The sequence below is a fragment of the Arachis ipaensis genome, chromosome B07, assembly GCF_000816755.2.
Source record: "Arachis ipaensis cultivar K30076 chromosome B07, Araip1.1, whole genome shotgun sequence".
NCBI classification, from domain to species: Eukaryota; Viridiplantae; Streptophyta; class Magnoliopsida; order Fabales; family Fabaceae; genus Arachis; species Arachis ipaensis.
In genome coordinates this window covers 71,840,935-71,863,575 of record NC_029791.2, presented here as the reverse complement: position 1 = coordinate 71,863,575, position 22,641 = coordinate 71,840,935, and the positions used below count along the sequence as shown (strand labels likewise).

The 22,641-nt window shown below is 37.5% G+C and overlaps 1 long non-coding RNA gene across 1 annotated transcript; it reads left to right on the top strand.

Moving 5' to 3' along the window:
• Nucleotides 9,058-10,457, top strand: LOC110264649. The gene is made up of 3 exons (XR_002350825.1): nucleotides 9,058-9,243; nucleotides 10,016-10,133; nucleotides 10,418-10,457. It is a non-coding gene; the product is annotated as an uncharacterized LOC110264649 (long non-coding RNA).

Below are 22,641 nucleotides of genomic sequence, written 5' to 3'. Positions count from 1 at the left end.
TAATTTTAAATTAGAAGTGTTTAATAAAAAATAATTTGTAATTCGAGAAATAAATAGTATTCTTAAAATTAATTATATTGATTGAATTTGGTTATTAAATTAAAACTCTACACAAACCCGAAATTCCCAATTCTAAACCCTAATTTCTAATTTACTAATCCTAACCCCAATTTCTAAAATACACACATGTAACACCCTGCCCCTACCACCTACTCATTCTCTACTGAGCCACATTCACCCTCCTTCATGACTCACTCACCACCGTCCTCCTCTTTCTAGATATACACCCACACACAGACTCACTTCACTCGCTCTCAGCCTCACCAACGCACTCACACTCAAGTTACTCACTCTTGCTTCCTACACGCACACACAGAGAAATCGAAAGGGAGAAGAGAGAGCTCGCGAAACAGAGAGGGATGTTTCCGCACCCTGCCGTCGACCCACACCTCGCCCACATCACTGTCCTTATCGCCAAGGAAGAGGGACGCCGTCGACGCTGTTCAGGGAGGAAAGGAGAATTGCGCGAGAGCCAGTGGAAGAGGGAGCCTCTGCTGCGTCACCACCGTGCCTTCATCATCGCCGAACCGCCTTGTCGTTGTTGTTAGGAATTGTCGTGAGAGGTGTTGCCGTGGCCGTCGTGCCCTAGTGCCATCGATAGAAGCCACAACCGTCGCCTGAGAAGAACCCAAAGTAAGAGAGGGAGCCCGCAAAGTGGAACCCGAAGAACTTTCGTGTCACGCCATAGATCTGTCACCGTGCTGCTGGGCTGTTGATGAGCGGATAATTTATACGCTTTTTGGCATTGTTTTTAGTATGTTTTTAGTAGAATCTAGTTACTTTTAGGGATGGTTTCATTAGTTTTTATGTTAAATTCACATTTCTGGACTTTACTATGAGTTTTTGTATTTTTCTGTGATTTCAGGTGTTTTCTGGTTGAAATTGAGGGACTTGAGCAAAATTCAGATTCAGAGGTTGAAGAAGGACTGCTGATGCTGTTGGATTCTGACCTCCCTGCACTCAAAATGAATTTTCTGGAGCTACAGAACTCAAAATGGCGCGTTTCTAATTGCGTTGGAAAGTAGACATCCAGGGCTTTCCAGCAATATATAATAGTCCATACTTTGCCCAAGTTTAGATGACGCAAACTGGCGTTCAACGCCAGCTCTCTGCCCAATTCTGGCGTCCAGCGCCAGAAACAAGTTGCAAAGTGGAGTTCAACGCCTAAAATGGCACAAAAGGTAGCGTCCAACTCCAAGAATGACCTCTCCACATGTAGACTTCAAGCTCAGCCCAAGCACACATCAAGTGGGCCCCGGAAGTGGATTTATGCATCAATTACTTACTTCTGTAAACCCTAGTAGCTAGTTTATTATAAATAGGACCTTTTACTATTGTATTAGAGATCTTTGATCAGTTGTATGCTATCTTAGATCACGTTTGAGGGCTGGCCTCTCGGCCATGCCTGAACCTTTCACTTATGTATTTTCAACGGTATTGTCTGTGGTATTCCGAGTAGGATCCGGGAAGGGATGGCTGTGACGTACTTCAAACTCGCGAGTGCTGGGCGTAGTGACAAACGCAAAAGGATAGTAAATCCTATTCCAGTATGATCGGGAACCTCAGATGATTAGCCGTGCCGTGACAGAGCATTTGGACCATTTTCACAAGAGGAGGGGATTGTAGCCACTGACAACAGTGATGCCCTTGAATAAAGCTTGCCATGGAAAGGAGTAAGACTGATTGGATGAAGACAGTGGGAAAGCAGAGGTTCAGAGGGACGAAAGCATCTCCATACGCTTATCTGAAATTCTCACCAATGATTTACATAAGTATTTCTATCCTTAGTTTCTGTTTAATTAGTATTATTTTCGAAAACTCCATAATCAATTATTATCCGCCTGACTGAGATTTACAAGGTGACCATAGCTTGCTTCATACCAACAATCTCCGTGGGATCGACCCTTACTCACGTAAGGTTTATTACTTGGACGACCCAGTGCACTTGCTGGTTAGTTGTATCGAAGTTGTGAGAAATTATGAATTGAGATTAGAGCACCAAGTTTTTGGAGCCATTACCAGAGATCACAATTTCGTGCACCAAGTTTTTGGCGCCCTCTCCGGGGATTGTTCGAGTTTGGACAACTGACGGTTCATCTTGTTGCTCAGATTGGGTAACTTTTTTTTCGTTTTCTTTTCAAAAAGTTTTCAAAAATTTTTCAAAAAAATCTTTCAAAAATTTCTCCTTTGTCTTCGAAAAAAAAAATAAAAAAAAATGTTTTCAAAAATATATTTCTCTTCAGAATTTTTAAGAATGAATTCTAGTGTTTCATGAAACATGTTGAATCCTATCTGGCTGTAAAGCCATACCCAAACTGCTTTGGGATTGGTCTTCAACTAATCACCTCAATGGATGTAATTTACATGCTAGAGCTTGGCTGGCTATTAAGCCATGCCTGACCCTTTGATTGGAGCTTTAGACTAAAGAGCATAAGATTCCTGGAATTCATATTAAAAATTTTGGAATCCTTATTTTTCTTTTTCAAAATGATTTTCGAAAAAAAAATTAAAAGAAAATACAAAAAAATCATAAAATAAAAAAAAAATAAAAAATATTTCATGTTTCTTGTTTGAGTCTTGAGTCAAGTTGAAAGTTTGGTGTCAATTGCATATTCATCTTGCATTTTTCGAAAATCCATGCATTCATAGTGTTCTTCATGATCTTCAAGTTGTTCTTGGTAAGTCTTCTTGTTTGATCTTTGCATTTGCATGTTTTGTGTCTTTTCTTGTTTTTCATATGCATTCTTGAATTCTTAGTGTCTAAGCATTAAAGAATTCTAAGTTTGGTGTCTTGCATGTTTTCCTTGCATTAAAAATTTTTCAAAAATATGTTCTTGATGTTCATCATGATCTTCATAGTGTTCTTGGTGTTCATCTTGACATTCATAGCATTTTTGCATGCATTCATTGTTTTGATCCAAAATTTTCATGCATTGCATCAATTTCATGTTTTTTCTCTCTCATCATTAAAATTCAAAAATAAAAAAAATATCTTTCCCTTTTTCTCTCTTAAAATTTTGAAAATTAGATTTGACTTTTTCAAAAATTTTTAAAATCTAGTTGTTTTTATGAGTCAAATCAAATTTTCAATTTAAAAATCTTATCTTTTTCAAAATCTTTTTCAAAAATCAAATCTTTTTCATTTTTCTTAGTTATTTTCGAAAATTTTAAAAATATTTTTCAAAAATCTTTTTCTTATTTTTATATCAAATATTCGAAAATAACAATAACAATTAATGTCTTGATTCAAAAATTTCAAGTTTGTTACTTGCTTGTTAAGAAAGATTCAAACTTTGAGTTCTAGAATCATATCTTGTGATTTCTTGTGAATCAAGTCATTAATTGTGATTTTAAAAATCAAATCTTTTTCAAAAAATAATTTCAATCATATCTTTTCAAAAATATCTTCTCTTCTTATCTTTTTTCAAAAATTTGATTTCAAAATATCTTTTCTAACTTCCTAACTTCTTATCTTTTCAAAATTTGTTTCAGCTAACTAACTAACTTTTTGTTGTTTCTTATCCTTTTCAAAACTACCTAACTAACTAACTCTCTCTCTCTCTAATTTTCGAAAATATCTTCCCTCTTTTTCAAAATTTATTTTTTATTGACTAATTATTTTAATTTTTTATTTTAATTTTCGAAAAATTACTAACCTTTTTCAAAAACTATTTTCGAAAATCACTAACCCTTTTTCAAAAAAAAAAAAAATAATTTTTGAAAATCCTTCTCCCTCATCTCCTTCTAATTATTTATTCATCTACTAACACTTCTTTTCATCTCACATCACTGCTCCTACCCTTACCTTTGTGTTTGGATTCTTCATTCTTCTTCACCCCTATTCCTTTTCTTCTTCTACTAACAATAAGGAACCTCTTTACTGTGACATAGAGGATTTCTCTTCTTTTCTTGTTCTCTTCTCTTTCTTATGAGCAGGAACAAGGAAAAAGGCATTCTTGTTGAAGCTTATCCAGAACCTGAAAGGACTCTGAAGAGGAAATTAAGAGAAGCTAAATTACAACAATCCAGAGACATCCTTATTGAAAATGCAAGGAGAATGCTTGGTGACTTTACTGCACCTAATTCCAATTTACATGGAAGAAGCATTTCCATTCCTGCCATTAGAGCAAATAACTTTGAGCTGAAACCTCAGCTAGTTTCTCTGATGCAGCAGAACTGCAAGTTTCATGGACTTCCATCTGAAGATCCTTTTCAGTTCTTAACTGAATTCTTGCAGATATGTGATACTGTTAAGACTAATGGAGTAGATCCTGAAGTCTACAGGCTTATGCTTTTCCCTTTTGCTGTAAGAGGGTTTAGCAATAGCAAGCCTTTTCCATCATCCACTCAGCAACAGACAGAGAATTCTGAGCAGAATCCATTTAGCTTAGCAAATTTAGTCTCTAATCTATCTAAGGCCACTGTGAGTTTCATGAATGAAACAAGGTCCTTCATTAGAAATTTGGAAGCACAAGTGGGCCAGCTGAGTAAAAGGATCACTGAAATCCCTCCTAGTACTCTCCCAAGCAATACAGAAGAGAATCCAAAAGGAGAGTGCAAGGCCATTAAATTAATTACCATGGCCGAACATGTAAGGGAAGGAGAGGACGTGAATCCCAAGGAGGAAGACCTCCTAGGACGTCCAGTGATCAATAAAGAGCTTCCCTCTGAGGAACCTAAGGAATCTGAGACTCATCTAGAGACCATAGAGATTCCATTGAACTTCCTTATGCCATTCATGAGCTCTGATGAGTATTCCTCTTCTAAAGAGAATGAGGATGTTACTGAAGAACAAGCTGCCAAGTTTCTTGGTGCAATCATGAAGCTAAATGCCAAATTATTTGGTATTGAGACTTGGGAAGATGAATCTCCCTTGTTCACCAATGAACTAAGTGATCTCGATCAACTGACATTGCCTCAGAAGAAACAGGATCCTGGAAAGTTCATAATACCTTGTACCATAGGCACCATGATCTTTAAGGCTCTGTGTGACCTTGGTTCAGGAATAAACCTCATGCCCCTCTCTGTAATAGAGAAACTGGGAATCTATGGGGTGCAAGCTGCTAAAATATCATTAAAAATGGCAGACAATTCAAGAAAACAGTGGGAGGTCTCAACAAAGCTCTGCACATCTGTGAGGCTCCATGAGAGCCCACTGTTAAGCTATTGACATTAAAGAAGTGCTTGTTGGGAGGCAACCCAATGTTTATCTATCTAATTTTATTTTTGTTTTCATGTTTTCTTAGGTTCATGATCATGTGGAGTCACAAAATAAACGAAAAATTTAGAAACAGGATCAAAAACAGCGGAAGAAAAATCACACCCTGGAGGAAGCACCTACCTGGCGTTCAACGCCAGAACAGAGCATGGTTCTGGCACCTACCTGGCGTTCAACGCCCAGAACAAGCATGGTTCTGGCGTTCAATGCCAGAAATGGGCAACAAATGGGCACCAACCTGGCGTTGAATGCCCAGAGTTATGTGCAAGGGCATTTTACATGCCTAAGTTGGTGCAAGGTTGTAAATCCTTGAACACCTCAGGATCTGTGGACCCCACAGGATCCCCATATACCTCCACTCACCTTACCTCCTCATAATCCGATATCATCCTCTCTCTCCATTCATAATCATCCCTTCTGTTTTCCATTTACCACTCACATCCATACACCCCACCTACCTTCAAAATTCAACATCTCTTCCCAACCCAATCCCACCCATATGGCCGAATACACACATCCCTCCATCTCCTCCATATCTTCTTCTTTTTCTTCTTCTATTCTCTCTTCTTTTGCTCAAGGGCGAGCAATATTCTAAGTTTGGTGTGGTAAAAGCATAAGCTTTTTGTTTTTCCATAACCATTAATGGCACCTAAGGCCAGAGAAACCTCAAGAAAGAGGAAAAGGAAGACAATTGCTTCCACCTCTGAGCCATGGGAGATGGAAAGATTCATCTCACAAGCCCATCACTAAGAAAAGCATGGAGCAAGCAAGAGAGCCCATTAATGGATCTCAAGAGACGCATGAAGAAGCTCATCATCAAGAGATCCCTGAGATACCTCAGGGGATGCATTTTCCTCCACAAAACTATTGGGAGCAAATCAACACCTCCCTAGAAGAATTAAGTTCCAACATGGGACAACTAAGGGTGGAACATCAAGAGCACTCCATCATCCTTCATGAAATAAGAGAAGATCAAAAAGCAATGAGGGAGGAGCAACAAAGACAAGGAAAAGACATAGGAGAGCTCAAGGACATCATTGGTTCCTCAAGAAGGAAACGCCACCATCACTAAGGTGGACTCATTCCTTGTTCTTACTTCTTCTGTTTTTCGTCTTCTATGTTAAGTGCTTATCTATGTTTGTGTCTTCATTACATGATCATTAGTAGTTAGTAACTTTGTCTTAAAGTTATGAATGTCCTATGAATCCATCACCTCTCTTAAATGAAAAATGTTTTAATTCAAAAGAACAAGAAGTACATGAGTTTTGAATTTATCCTTGAACATAGTTTAATTATATTGATGTGGTGACAATGCTTCTTATTTTCTGAATGTATGCTTGAACAGTGCATATGTCTTTTGAAGTTGTTGTTTAAGAATGTTAAATATGTTGGCTCTAGAAAGAATGATGACTAGGAAACATGTTATTTGATAATCTGAAAAATCATAAAAATGATTCTTGAAGCAAGGAAAAGCAGCAAAGAACAAAGCTTGCAGAAGAAAAATAAATAAATAAATAAATAAAATAGGCGAAAAAAAATTAGAAAGTAAAAGAAAAAGCAAGCAAAAAAAGCCAAAAGCTCTTAAAACCAAGAGGCAAGAGCAAAAAGCCAATAACCCTTAAAACCAAAAGGCAAGGGCAAATAAAAAGAATCCCAAGGCTTTGAGCATCAGTGGATAGGAGGGCCTAAAGGAATAAAAATCCTGGTCTAAGCGACTAAACCAAGCTGTCCCTAACCATGTGCTTGTGGCGTGTAGGTGTCAAGTGAAAACTTGAGACTGAGCGGTTAAAGTCAAGGTCCAAAGCAAAAAAAGAGTGTGCTTAAGAACTCTGGACACCTCTAATTGGGGACTTTAGCAAAGCTGAGTCACAATCTGAAAAGGTTCACCCAATTATGTGTCTGTGGCATTTACGTATTCGGTGGTAATACTGGATAACAAAGTGCTTAGGGCCACGGCCAAGACTCATAAAGAAGCTGTGTTCAAGAATCATCATACTGAACTAGGAGAATCAATAACACTATCTGAACTCTGAGTTCCTATAGAAGCCAATCATTCTGAACTTCAATGGATAAAGTGAGATGCCAAAACTATTCAAGAGGCAAAAAGCTATAAGTCCCGCTCATTTAATTGGAGCTCTATTTCATTGATAGTTTGGAATTTATAGTATATTCTCTTCTTCTTATCCTATTTGATTTTCAGTTGCTTGGGCACAAGCAACAATTTAAGTTTGGTGTTGTGATGAGCGGATAATTTATACGCTTTTTGGCATTGTTTTTAGTATGTTTTTAGTAGAATCTAGTTACTTTTAGGGATGTTTTCATTAGTTTTTATGTTAAATTCACATTTCTGGACTTTACTATGAGTTTGTGTGTTTTTCTGTGATTTCAGGTATTTTCTGGCTGAATTTAAGGGCTGCTGATGCTGTTGGATTCTGACCTCCCTGCACTCAAAATGGATTCTCTGGAGCTACAGAACTCAAAATGGCGCGCTTCCAATTGCGTTGGAAAGTAGACATCCAGGGCTTTCCAGCAATATATAATAGTCCATACTTTTCCCAAGTTTAGACGACGCAAACTGGCGTTCAACTCCAGCTCTCTGCCCAATTCTGGCGTCCAGCGCCAGAAACAAGTTACAAAGTGGAGTTCAACACCCAAAATGGCACAAAAGGTGGCATCCAACTCCAAGAATGACCTCTCCACGTGTAAACTTCAAGCTCAGCCCAATCACACATCAAGTGGGCCCTGGAAGTGAATTTATGCATCAATTACTTACTTTTGTAAACCCTAGTAGCTAGTTTATTATAAATAGGACCTTTTACTATTGTATTAGAGATCTTTGATCAGTTGTATGCTATCCTAGATCACGTTTGAAGGCTGGCCTCTCGGCCATGCCTGAACCTTTCACTTATGTATTTTCAACGGTAGAGTTTCTACACTCCATAGATTAAGGTGTGGAGCTCTGCTGTTCCTAAAAAATTAATGCAAAGTACTACTGTCTTTCTATTCAATTCAATTTATTCCGCTTCTAAGATATCCATTCGCACCCAAGAACATGATGAATGTGATGATTATGTGACGCTCATCATCATTCTCACTTATGAACGCGTGCCTGACAAACACTTCCGTTCTACATGCGAACAAGCTTGAATGAATATCTCTTGGATCTCTTAATCAGGATCTTCGTGGTATAAGTTAGAACCCATGGATGGCCATTCCTGAGGTCCAGAAAGTCTAAACCTTGTCTGTGGTATTTCGAGTAGGATCCGGGAAGGAATGGCTGTGACGTACTTCAAACTCGCGAGTGCTGGGCGTAGTGACAGACGCAAAAGGATAGTAAATCCTATTCCAGTATGATCGGGAACCTCAGATGATTTGCCGTGCCGTGACAGAGCATTTGGACCATTTTCACAAGAGGAGGGGATTGTAGCCACTGACAACGGTGATGCCCTTGCATAAAGCTTGCCATGGAAAGGAGTAAGACTGATTGGATGAAGACAGCGGGAAAGCAGAAGTTCAGAGGGCATAATCAATTATTATCCGCCTGACTGAGATTTACAAGGTGACCATAGCTTGCTTCATACCAACAATCTCCGTGGGATCGACCCTTACTCACGTAAGATTTATTACTTGGACGACCCAGTGCACTTGCTGGTTAGTTGTATCGAAGTTGTGACAAATTATGAATTGAGATTAGAGCACCAAGTTTTTGGAGCCATTACCAGAGATCACAATTTCGTGCACCAGCTGTCGCCACCACCGAAGGTCCATCGTCGTTGCCCTAAGTTGTTTCTGCCATCCATGCCATCAATGAAGGGAGCCTTGCTACTGTGTGCTAAGTGGAAGAGGAGCCACTATCAGAAGAAGATGCCGCTGCTATTGCTGATCTGATTTAAGGCTATTGCTGCTGCTGCGGGTTGGAACGAAGTTGAAGTCACGCTTAATTTTGTGGTTTTCGACTATCAAAGGTAGGGGATATTTTATTAAATTAAATATTTTAAACTTTGAATGCCTAAGAAGTTTACTGAATTATTGCAAATATATGAATGCTTGATCTATGATGGATTTTGGATGCAGAGTAAATGTGTGACTGGTTGCGTCTCTTGGTGGTTTTATGTGGTTTGAGATCTTTGTTAAAAGAACATGTATGTTGGTGTGAAAGTTTACTGAAAATGTATTGGGTGTTTGTAATTGTGAAAGAATGTTTTGTTCTTCGTTTGAAATATGTTTGAATGATGACTTTAAAGACGCTTGGTAATGATGATTTTGCTTTTTAAGAACGATTTTGAGTTAAGATCGTGATTGAGACTGGATTGCTAGAAATTTTGGTTCTAATTTTTATGTCAGATGGTGGTTATTGAACTGTTTGTTTGATTAGGTTGTGATATATTGAATTAAGAGTTCTTGGGCAACTTTGGTTAGTCAAAAGAAAGTTAGAAATGTGGTTTTAGATGAATCCTAGGCTTGAATATAGGATTTGGTATGTGAGATTGTTGGAAATACTTTGTGCAAAATTTCTGCAGAAATCTGCATAATGTCGAGCTCGTCGTCACTGGAGGTAAGGTCATTTTGGTATATTTTCAAAAGTTTTGATCGCATGTGGGGCTTCTTCATTTTGTGATTACAGGTAATAAATATTGCGTTCTGTATTTATGTTGTCACTCTCCCTCTACGTTAATTATTTTCCCTTTAATATAATGCAAAATAAGATCTACTTCTGAATAGCTAATATTTGATTAGGCAATGATTATTGTTGCATGGAATGGATCTGGGAATCCAAGTGCAATTTTTAATGGTGATGTCTTCAAGAAGGTGCTGCGTGTGTTTATAACAGCAGCCATATTGAAACTTGGACAAGGTAGGGGATAGCAAATTTTACCTGAAGATATACTACTGTCTAGTATAATTCAATAGCTAATTCTATCATTGTTCCATGTGTTTCTGTAAAAATTGCAATCTACCTTGCTACTTTAACCGCCGTTTTGGAACCATTTCTTCTACCTCTATTAATGTCTAACATGCAAGAGTATCAATGGCCAGAGTCTTTTTAAACTTGTTTACTTTCAAGCTTTTTACATTATGAGGAGGTTTCTTATGGTTTTTCCTTTTTCTTTATCCTGGTTCTGTTTTTCACTTGGGTAGCTACTCTGGATGTGATTCTCAGTTGGAAAGAGAGAGGGAGAACTTGAAAAGAGAGGGTTCAGAGAGGGAGAACTTGAAAAGAGAGAGCTCACCACCATTTCTTCCTATCCCCTTTCCCCTATTCTGCTTCTACATTCCCAGGTCATTTACTGCATTTTTATTTCAATTCTGTTAAGTTCATTTAATTCTGTTAATTTTGCTTAGTTAGACTTAGTTAGATATGCATGTTGTAGTGGATTCTAGTTGTTAGGTAGGTTGAACATAGTTTATAGAGGAATTAGGTCTAGAAAAGTTTTGCTATTTTAAATGTGTTTGGAATAAATTTTTGTTAATTGTTTGTTGAATGATCATGAATGTTGTTTGAATTTTTATGAATCTGTGATTGGATGATAATGATTTTCTTCTTTTCTGAATCGAATTGTGAATAGCTGCTATTATGTGAATTTAGTTTGTGCAATGATGACGATGAATTTAGATTGTGCACTCAAGTTGTTTGTTGCTTATTTTATATGGATGAATATGTGAATTTTGTTTAATTATTATTGTATTCATATGGATATTGATTTGATTGAGTGAATTTGTGAAATATGCTAAATTGCTGCTAAAATGCTGCCGGAATTTGTTTAAATTTGTTTCACTATTAGTTTTTCATTTAAGTTAAATCTCCTCATCTTTCTATGGATTTCAATTACACTGAAATTGAGAATTGAGACTTGTGAGTGCTCTGGTTGGTGGTCTTTTCAGGTGTGTGGCACTTATTAGAAGCTTCTCCATGACCATGAGAAAGGAACTGAATGAACATGATGGAGTTTGTAATTTGTAGTTTACATTTTGGAGATTTATAATTCCTTGTTTTTATTGTCCTATATATCTATCTAGTTCATTAGGGTTCTTCAATATGTCTTGTTAGTTTGTACTTTATAGTTTATATGTTGAAGATTTATAAAACAATCTTAGTTAAATGAAAGATATTTGAACTATCTATGTTATTATATATTATATAAATGTTGACTTGCTGAGTAAATTAGTTAATATATTAATTAATTAAAAAACTAATATAATTTAGCAAATTATGTGTAATTTGTATTTAAAAAAATTATTACAAAATAAATAGTGTTTTGTAACTAAAGAAAAAAATGTTACAAAATCAAGTTACATTTTGTAACAAAATTTTATGATAGGAAAAAATATATTGTAACCAAAAAAATTTTTAAGATTAAAATTTGTTATTACTTTTGTAACTACTATTGGTTTGTTGTATCAGAAAAATTTGTTACAAAATATCACTTTGAATTGTAACAGTTCCATTTTTTGTTACAAAAACTTTTTGTAAGGGGACATACTGCAATGGCCCCTTTTTTTGTTACAAAATCTTTTCGTTTTAAAATTTTGATTTTTTGTAACAAATATTGGTTTTTCTTGTAGTGACAAATTCTCCCCAGTAGTAGCATCCTTAGGAGAGGGAGGTCTGGTTGCAAGAGGGACGGCATTGACAACCCCTTCTGGGCCATTCAGTATCTCCACATCAGGATCAGACCCAGGGGGAGTGGTACACGAAATTGTGATCACACTTTTCACAACGCCGCACAACTAACCAGCAAGTGCACTAGGTCGTCCAAGTAATACCTTACGTGAGTAAGGGTCGATCCTATGGAGATTGTCAGCTTGAAGCAAGCTATGGTCATCCTGTAAATCTTAGTCAGGCGGATTCAAATGGTTATGAGGTTTTGACAATTAAAAGATAAATAAAACATAAAATAAAATAAAGATACTTATGTAATTCATTGGTAGGAATTTTAGATAAGCGTTTGGAGATGCTTTGTTGCTTCTGAACCTCTGTTTTCCTATTGTCTTCTTCCAATCATGCATGCTCCTTTCCAAGGCAAGCTGTATGATCCTCTCGGATGAAAAATACCAGGTACGATCTCTGCACGGCTAATCAACTGTCGGATTTCTCGTCTCGGATGAAAAATACCAGGTACAGCTACCGCACGGCTAATCATCTGTCGGTTCTCACTAGTGTCAGAATAGGATCTCTCTATCCTTTTGCACACTATCACTATGCCCAACATTCGCAAGTTTGAAGCTCTTCATAGTCATCCCTTCTCAGATCTTACTTGGAATACCATAGACAAGGTTTAGACTTTCTGGATCTCAGGAAAGCTGCCAATGGTTCTAGCATATACCACGAAGGTTCTAATCTCAGATTCGGATGCTCTATTATTAGGAGAGACGATGCGAATCACAGATCAGAGAACCAAGAGAATATACTCCGGTTGTCGTCCAATGAATACGTTGAACATCATGTAGACCACTTGTGGTTGTCAGGCACGCAGATCTTGGCTAAGCGAGTAACGAAGATAGTGGGTGATTGTCACGGGTCACCCCTTCATTCTGACTTAACTGAATTAAGTACGAGATTATATCTTGGAGAAGAAGTAAGCATGAATTTAAAGAGAAACAATAGTACTCGCAATAATTCATGAAGAACAGCAGAGCTCCGCACCTTAATATATGAGGTGTAGAAACTCGACCATTGAAAAATACATAAGATTACAGAAAATAAGTAACTAAGTGCAAATAGTGCAGAAATCCACTTCCAGGGCCCACTTGGTGTGTGCTTGGGCTGAGCATTGAGCTTTGCATGTGCATAGGCCTTTTCTAGAGTTAAACCCTAGCTTGGATGCCATTTTGGGTGTTTAACTCCAGTTCTGGTGCCAGTTCTAGCATTTTACGCTAGAAAAGGCTCTCTGGCTGGCGTTTAAATGCCAGTTTTGGCCATCAAATCTCAGGCAAAGTATGGACTATTATACATTACTAGAAAGTCCAAGATATCTACTTTCCAAAAAAATTGTGAGCGCACCAATTGGTCATCTTTAGCACCAGAAAGTCCACTTAATGCAGGAGGGTCAGAATCCAACAGCATTTGTAGTCCTTTTCTCAGCCTCTGAATCAGACTTTTGCTCAGATACCTCAATTTCAGCCAAAAAATACCTGAAATGACAGAAAAACACACAAACTTATAGTAAAGTCCAGAAATATAATTCTTGAATAAAAACTAATAAAAATATAATAAAAAGTAACTAAAACATACTAAAAAACTATGTAAAAATAATGCCAAAAAAGGTATAAATTATCCGCTCATCACAACACCAAACTTAAATTGTTGCTTGTCCCCAAGTAACTAAAAACAAAATAGGATAAAAAGAAGAGAAAATACAACAGATTCAAAAATTATCAATGAAGATTAGTTTTAATTAAATGAGCGGCGCTAGCAACTTTTTGCTTCTGAACAGTTTTGGCATCTCACTTTATCCTTTGAAGTTCAGAATGATTGGCATCCATAGGAACTCAGAATTCAGATAGTGTTATTGATTTTCTTAGTTTAGTATGTTGATTCTTGAACACAGCTACTTTATGAGTCTTGGACGTGACCCTAAGCATTTTGTTTTCTAGTATTACCACCGGATACATAAATGCCACAGACACATAACTGGGTGAACCTTTTCCAATTGTGACTCAGCTTTACTAGAGTCCCCAGTTAGAGGTCCCCAGAGCTCTTAAGCACACTCTTTTTGGGACAAGCCACAAGCACATGGTTAGGGACAGCTTGATTTAGCCGCTTAGGCCGGGATTTTATTCCTTTGGGCCCTCCTATCCATTAATGTTCAAAGCCTTGGATACTTTTTACCATTGCCTTTTAGTTTAAAGGGTTATTGGCTTTTTCTGCTTACTTTTTCTTTTTCTTTCTTTTTTTTTTCTTTATTTTTTTTGCCATTCATTTTTTTCGCAAGCTTTTTGTTTTTCACTGCTTTTTCTTGCTTCAAGAATCAATTTTATGATTTTTCAAATTATCAATAACATTTCTCCTTTTTCATTATTCTTTCAAGAGCCAATAATTTTAACATTCATAAACTTCACTATCAAAAATATGCACTGTTCAAGCATTCATTTAGAAAACAAAAAGTATTGCCACCACATCAAAATAATTAAGCTAATTTCAAGATAAATTTCGAAATTCATGTACCTCTTTTTTTTTTCTCAGAAAACATTTTTCATTTAAGAAGGTGAAGGATTCATAGGACATTCATAGCTTTAAAACATAGACACTAAACACTAATGATCATGTAATAAAGACAAAAAAAAACATAGACAAAACATAAAGCATTGTAATCGAAAAATAGAAAAATAAGAACAAGGAAATTAAAGAATAGGTCCACCTTAGTGACGGCGGCTAGTTCTTCCTCTTGAAGATCCTATGGAGTGCTTGAGCTCCTCAATATCTCTTCCTTGCCTTTGTTGCTCCTCTCTCATGGCCTTTTGGTTCTCTCTTATTTCATTGAGGATAATAGAGTGCTCTTGGTGCTCCATTCTTAGTTGCTCCATGCTAGAACTCAAATCTCCTAAAGAGGTGTTGAGTTGCTCCCAATAGTTGTGTGGAGGAAATTGCATCCCTTGAGGCATCTCAGGGATTTCTTGATGAGAAATTTCCTCATGCTCTTGTTGAGGTCCATGAGCAGGCTCTCTTGTTTGCTCCATCCTCTTCTTAGTGATGGGCTTTTGAGATGAATCTCTCCATCTTCCATGACTCGAAGGTGGAAGCAATTGCCTTCCCTTTCCTCTTTCTAGAGGTTTCTCCGGCCTTAGGTGCCATTAATGGTTATGGAAAAACAAAAAGTAGCACTTTTTCCACACCAAACTTAAAACGTTTACTCGTCCTCGAGCAAAAGAAAAAAAGAAAATATTAGAGGAAGAAGAGATGGAAGAGATGAAGGTGTGTGAATGGTTCGGCCAAGGGGGTTTTAGGTGGTTATGATGTGTAAAAATGAAGGAGTGATGAGGGGCTTAAATAGGAGTGGATTGGAGAGGGAATTCTTGTAATAGGGGTTGGGTTTGGGAGGGGGATGATTTGAATTTGAATGGGTAGGGGGTAGGTGGGTTGTATGATGGTTTTGGAGGAGAAATGGAGGTGATTGGTGGAGGTTATTTTGGGGAAGAGTGTTATGGAAAGGTGTGAAAAGGAGAGAAAAAGAATTGGGGTAGGTGGGGATCCCGTGGGGTCCACAGATCCTAAGGTGTCAAGGAAATCTGGTCCCTGCACCATTTCTGGCATTTAATGCCATCTCTGATACCTTTTCTGGCTTTAAACGCCAGGCTGATGCCCTTTTCTGGCATTAAATGCCCACCAGACACCCTTTTCTGGCGTTAAATGCCAGTCTGTCTGCCAATTCTGGCGTTTAACACCAGCCAGACACCCTTTTCTGGTGTTAAACGCCAGTCTGTCTGCCAATTCTGGCGTTTAACGCCAGCCAGACACCAGACACCCTTTTCTGGTGTTAAACACCAGTTTGTCTGTGAATTCTGGCGTTTAACACCCAGAATGCTGCCAGACTGGGCATTAAACGCCTATTCTGCTATCCTTACTTGCGTTTAAACGCCAGTAAGCCTGTCCTCCAGGGTGTGCTATTTTTTATTTTGCTTTTAATTCTGCAGCTATTTTTATGACTCCACATGATCATCAACCTAAAGACAACTTAACATAATAATGGAAAACAAATGGCTATGAAAGATAAATATAATTAAATAACATTGGGTTGCCTCCCAATAAGCACTTCTTTAATGTCAATAGCTTGACAGCGAGCTCTTAGAGAGCTTCACAGAGACTCAGAGCTTAATGGTGGCCTTCCAACACCAAACTTAGAAGTTGAGTGTGGGGGCTCTCTTTGACTCTGTATTGAGAGAAGCTTTTCATGCTTTCTCTCCATGGTTACAGAAGAAGATCCTTGAGCCTTAAACACAAGGTTGTCCTCATTCAATTGAAGGACTAACTCTCCTCTGTCCACATCAATCATAGCTCTTGCTGTGGCTAGGATGGGTCTTCCAAGGATAATAGATTTATCTTCATCCTTCCCAGTTTCTAGGATTATAAAGTCAGCAGGGATGTACAGGCCTTCAACCTTCACTAAGACATCTTCTACAAGTCCATAAGCCTGTTTCATTGATCTGTCTACCATCTCTAGTGAGATTCTTGCAGCTTGTACCTTAAAGATCCCTAGTTTCTCCATTACAGAGAGTGGCATGAGGTTTATACTTGACCCCAGGTCACACAGAGCCTTCCCAAAGGTCAGTTGAAGCAAAGCATTCATTTTATTGATGAGCAATGGAGGTTCATCCTCCAAAGTCTCATTACCAAATAACTTGGCATTCAGCTTCATGATTGCTCCTAGATACTGAGCAACTTGCTCTTCAACAATATCTTCATCCTCTTCAGAGGAGAAATACTCATCAGAGCTCATGAATGGCAACATTAAGTTCAGTGGAATCTCTATGGTCTCTATATGAGCCTCAGATTCCTTTGGTTCCTCAATAGGGAACTCCTTGTTGGTCAGTGGATGTCCAGCAAGGTCTTCCTAACTGGAAATCACTGCCTTTTCCTCCTCTTTAGGTTCGGCCATTTTGGACATATTGATGGCCTTGCACTCTCTCTTTGGATTCTCTTTTGTATTGCTTGGGGGAGTACTAGGAGGGATTTCAGTAACTTTTTTACTCGGCTGACCCACTTGTGCCTCCAAATTTTTGATGGAGGACCTTGTTTCAGTCATGAAACTGAGAGTGGTCTTAGATAGACCAGAGACTATGGTTGCTAAGTCAGAGAGGCTCTGCTTAGAATTCTCTGTCTGTGGGTCAGAAGATGATGGAAAAGTCTTGCTATTGCCAAACCTATTTCTCCCACCATTATTATTATTGAGGCCTTGATTAGGCTTCTACTGATCCTTCCATGAGAAATTAGGATGATTCCTCCATGAAGGATTATAGGTGTTTCCATAGGATTCTCCCATGTAATTCACCTCTTCCATTCCAGGATTCTCAGGGTCATAAGCTTCTCCTTCAGAGGAAGCTTCTTTAGTACTGCCGGATGCAGCTTGCATTCTAGTCAAATTCTAAGAAATCATATTGACTTGCTGAGTCAATATTTTATTCTGAGCCAATATGGCATTTAGAGTATCAATCTCAAGAACTCCTTTCTTCTGAGTCATCCCATTATTCACAGGATTTCTTTCAGAAGTATACATGAACAGGTTATTTGCAATCATTTCAATGAGTTCCTGGGCTTCTGCAGGCATCTTCTTCAGATGAAGAGATCCACCAGCAGAATGATCCAAGGACATCTTAGATAATTCAGACAGACCATCATAGAATATACATATGATGCTCCATTCTGAAAGCATGTCCGATGGACACCTTCTGATCAATTGCTTGTATCTTTCCCAAGCTTCATAGAGGGATTCACCTTCCTTCTGTTTGAAGGTTTGGACTTCCACTCTAAGCTTGCTCAACTTTTGAAGTGGAAAGAATTTGGCCAAGAAAGCATTGGAAACTTTTTCCAAGAGTTCAGGCTTTCTTTAGGTTGTGAGTCCAACCATATCCTAGCTCTGTTTCTTTCAGCAAAGGGGAAAAGCAGAAGTCTGTAGACCTCAGGATTAACCCCATTGGTCTTAACAGTGTCACAGATTTTAAAGAATTCAGCTAAGAATTGATGAGGATCTTCCAATGGAAGTTTATGAAACTTGCAATTTTGCTGCATTATAGAAACTAATTGAGGCTTAAGCTCAAAGTTGTTTACTCCAATTACAGGAATTGAGATGCTTCTTCCATAGAAGTCGAAAGTTGGTGCAGTAAAGTCACCAAACATCTTCCTGGAAACTCCACCATTTTTGTTGGGTTCGGCTGCCATGTCTACTTCTTTTTCGAAAATTTCTGTAAGGTCCTCTCTGGAGTGTTGTGCTTTAGCTTCTCTTAGTTTCCTCTTTAGAGTCCTTTCAGGTTCAGGATCAGCTTCAACAAGAATGTCTTTATCCCTGTTTCTGCTCATATGTAAAAGAAGAGAATAGAAAAGAAGAGAAATCCTCTATGTAATAGTATAGAGATTCCTTTATATAAGTAGAAGAATGGAAGAATAGAAGAATGAGGTAGAGAGAAAATAAGAGGAATTCGAACACAAAGTGAGGGAGAGGGTTCGAATTATGAGTAGAAGAGAAGTGTTAGTAATTAAATAAATAGAAAGAGATGAGAGAGAGAGAGAGTATTCGAATATTAGTTGAAAGAAAAGAAAAATATTTTTGTCTCTATTTTAATTATAAGTTAGAATTCGAATTTAAGAAAATAAATAAAATAAAATTAGAATTTAAAATAATTAGTTAATTGAAAAGAATTTTGAAAAAGTGGTTAGGGGTTTTCGAAAATTAGAGAGAGAGAAAAGTAGTTAAGTGGTTTTGAAAAAGATCTGAAAATAAATTTTGAAAAGATAAGAAGTTAGAAAAAGATTTTGAAATTAATTTTAAAAAAGATATTATTGAAGCTTATTTTGAAAAAGATTTGAAAAAGAAATTTAAAAAGATTTGATTTTGAAAATTAATGTTGATGACTTTACTAACAAGAAACTAAAAGATATGATTCTAGAATTTAAAGATTGAACCTTTCTTAACAGGAAAGTAACAAACTTAAAATTTTTGAATCAAAACATTAAATGTTTGCAATAATTTCGAAAATTATGAAATAAAATTAAGAGAAAGATTTTGAAAATTAATTAAAAATTTTTTGGAGAACATGAAAGAAAAATGAAAAAGATTTGAAAAGATAAAGTTTTTAAATTGAAATTTTGACTTGACTAACAAGAAACAACTAACTTTTGAAAATTTTTGACTAAGTCAACCCAAAATTTTGAAATTTATGAGTAAAATAAGGGAAATATATTATTTTTTATTTTTGAATTAATGAAGAAAGAGAAAAACAATGAAATGACACAAGACATAAGAATTTAGGATTAAAACAAATAATGCATGCAAGAACACTTTGAATGTCAGGATGAACACCAAGAATACTTTGAAGATCAAGATGAACATCAAGAACATATTTTTGAAAATTTTTAAGAAAAGAAAGATATGGAAGACACCAAACATAGAAATTTTTATTGTTTAGAAACTATGAATTCGAAAATGCATATGAAATACAACAAAAAATATAAAACAAGAAAATCACAAGATTAAACAAGGAAAATCATCAAGAACAACTTGAAGATCATGAAGAACACATGGTGAATTTTCAAAAATTTAAAAAGATGCATTTGACTCCAAACCTGAATTTTGACACTAAACTCAAACAAGATACACAAAATTTTTTTTTTGGGTTTTATGATTTTATTAAATTTTTTTGTATTTTTCGAAAATTATTTTGGAAAAAGAAAATAAAGAAATTCAAAATTTTCAATAAGAATTCCAGGATTCATGTATTGTTAGTCTAAAGATCCAGTCCAAAAGATTAGACATGGCCAAATGGCTAGCCAAGCTTTAACATAGAATTATAATTGAGAATCCAAGGGCTCATGCAATGTTATTCTAAAGCTTCGGTCCAAAAGAATTAGACATGGCCAAATGACCAACCAAGCCTTAGCATAACAAATACAGACATGTCCCTTCTCCAATGGAAAGTGGAAACCTCGGTCTAAAAGATTAGACATGGCTTAACAGCTAGCCAGGTTTCAACATATCTCATGAAGCTCTAGAATTCATTCTTAAAAATTTTTTAATGAATTTTTCGAAAACACATATTTTATTTTTTTTTTTACAAAATAAAAATAAAATTACCTAATCTAAGCAAAAAGATGAACCTTCAATTGTCCAAACTCGAACAATCCCCGGCAACGGCGCCAAAAACTTGGTGCACAAAATTGTAATCACACTTTTCACAACTCCATACAACTAACCAGCAAGTGCACGTCCAAGTAATACCTTACGTGAGTAAGGGTCGATCCCACAGAGATTGTCGGCTTGAAGTAAGGTATGGTCATCCTATAAATCTCAGTCAAGCGGATTCAAATAGTTATGAGGTTTTGATAATTAAAAGATAAATAAAACGTAAAATAAAATAAAGATACTTATGTAATTCATTGGTGGGAATTTCAGATAAGCGTTTGGAGATGCTTTGTTGCTTCTGAACCTCTGCTTTCCTTTTGTCTTCTTCCAATCATGCGTGCTCCCTTCCATGGCAAGCTGTATGATCCTCTCGGATGAAAAATGCCAGGTACGATCTCTGCACGGCTAATCAACTGTCGGATTTCTCGTCTCCGATGAAAAATACCAGGTACAGCTATCGCACGGCTAATCATCTGTCAATTCTCACTAGCGTCGGAATAGGATCTCTCTATCCTTTTGCACACTGTCACTGTGCCCAACATGCATAAGTTTGAAGCTCTTCACAGTCATCCCTTCCCAGATCCTACTCGGAATACCACAGACAAGGTTTAGACTTTTCGGATCTCAGGAATGCTGCCAATGGTTCTAGCCTATACCATGAAGGTTCTAATCTCAGATTCGGATGCTCTGTTGTCAGGAGAGACGATGCGAATCGCGGATCAGAGACCCAAGAGAATATACTTTGGCTGTCATCCAATGACTATGTTGAACATCATGTAGACCATTTGTGGTTGTCAAGCACGCGGATCTTGGCTAAGCGAGTAACGGAGATAGTGGGTGATTGTCACGGGTCATCCCTTCATTCTGACTTAACTGAATTAAGTACGAGAGTGTATCTTGGAGAAGAAGTAAGCATGAATTGAAAGAGAAACAATAGTACTTGCATTAATTCATGAAGAACAGCAGAGCTCCGCACCTTAATCTATGAGGTGTAGAAACTCCACCGTTGAAAAATACATAAGAGAAAAAGGTTTAGGCATGGCCGAATGGCCAGCCTCCCAAATGTAACATAAAATTCCAAAAGTGATAATAAGATATGAATACAATAGTAAAAAGTGTTATACACTAGTTACTAAGGATTACAGAAAATAAGTAACTAAGTGCAGATAGTGTAGAAATCCACTTCCAGGGCCCATTTGGTGTGTGCTTCGGCTGAGCATTGAGCTTTACACGTGCATAGGCCTTTTCTAGAGTTAAACGCCAGCTTGGATGCCAATTTGGGCATTTAACTCCAATTCTGGTGCCAGTTCTGGCGTTTTACACCAGAAAAAGTGTCTCTGGCTGGCTATTAAACGCCAGTTTAGGCCATCAAATCTCGGGCAAAGGATGGACTATTATACATTTCTGGAAAGCCTAAGATGTCTACTTTCCAACGCAATTGAGAGTGTGCCAATTGGGATTCTGTAGCTCCAGAAAATCCACTTCGAGTGCAAGAGGGTCAGAATCCAACAGCATTTGGAGTCCTTTCTTAGCCTCTGAATCAGACTTTTGCTCAGATCCTTCAATTTCAGCAAGAAAATTCCTAAAATCACAGAAAAACACATAAAGTCATAGTAAAGTCCAGAAATGTTATTTTTGAATAAAAACTAATAAAAATATAATAAAAAGTAACTAAACATACTAAAAACTATGTAAAAACAATGCCAAAAAGGGTATAAATTATCCGCTCATCAGGAGCCACCTCGGCTGAAGGAGTTGAAGAAGATGAAGCGGCAGAAGCTTTGGCTGGCAGTGCAGGAGGAGGACCCTCATCTTCATCATCAGGGGCAGGCACTATCTTGCCGTCCTCTACCACATTATCCAGGCTAAAAAGAGTCAGGTCAAGCTTAGGGGCAAGAACTCAGACTTGGGCCTTCAAATTATCATAGGCATCAGTCACACAACCCACCATATGACCCTGATCTCCAGTAGCTCGCCATATGTGCGGGTGTAGCTCTCCTTATGTTTCCTCGCCGTTTCCTTAGCCAAGTTCGCAGTTGCCTCAGACCTGGTAGCTCGGGACTTTTCCTTCTCCAGATCCAACTCCAGCTTAATTACCTTAGCATCAAGCTCATCCTTCAAACCTTTGATTCTGTTAAATTCAGACTTGGCATCTTCCACAAAAGCCTTAGTGGCACGAATGGGAGACTCTCTAACAATTTGCGATAAAGCCGCACCCATATAGGCCATCTGAACACTATTGCTGGTGATGAAATCCAAGTGACGAAGGATGGACACGTCATCCATTTGAAGTTGGCCATAAGGAGCAATCTGTTCATCAATAAACCCCACAGTGTCAAAATCCTGGGCATCTAGGTTATAAGGACCAATAGTCTTTTGCTTTTTCGGAGGAGGACCAGCAGTAGGAGAATAGGTAGCACCGGAAGATGATTGAACTGTGTCAGAAGGAACCATCCGGACCTGAGGGGTCGAGATCACTTTCCTTGGCCCAGAAGCACCCGAAGTCAGCTTTTTGGGAGGCAGTTGGGAAGG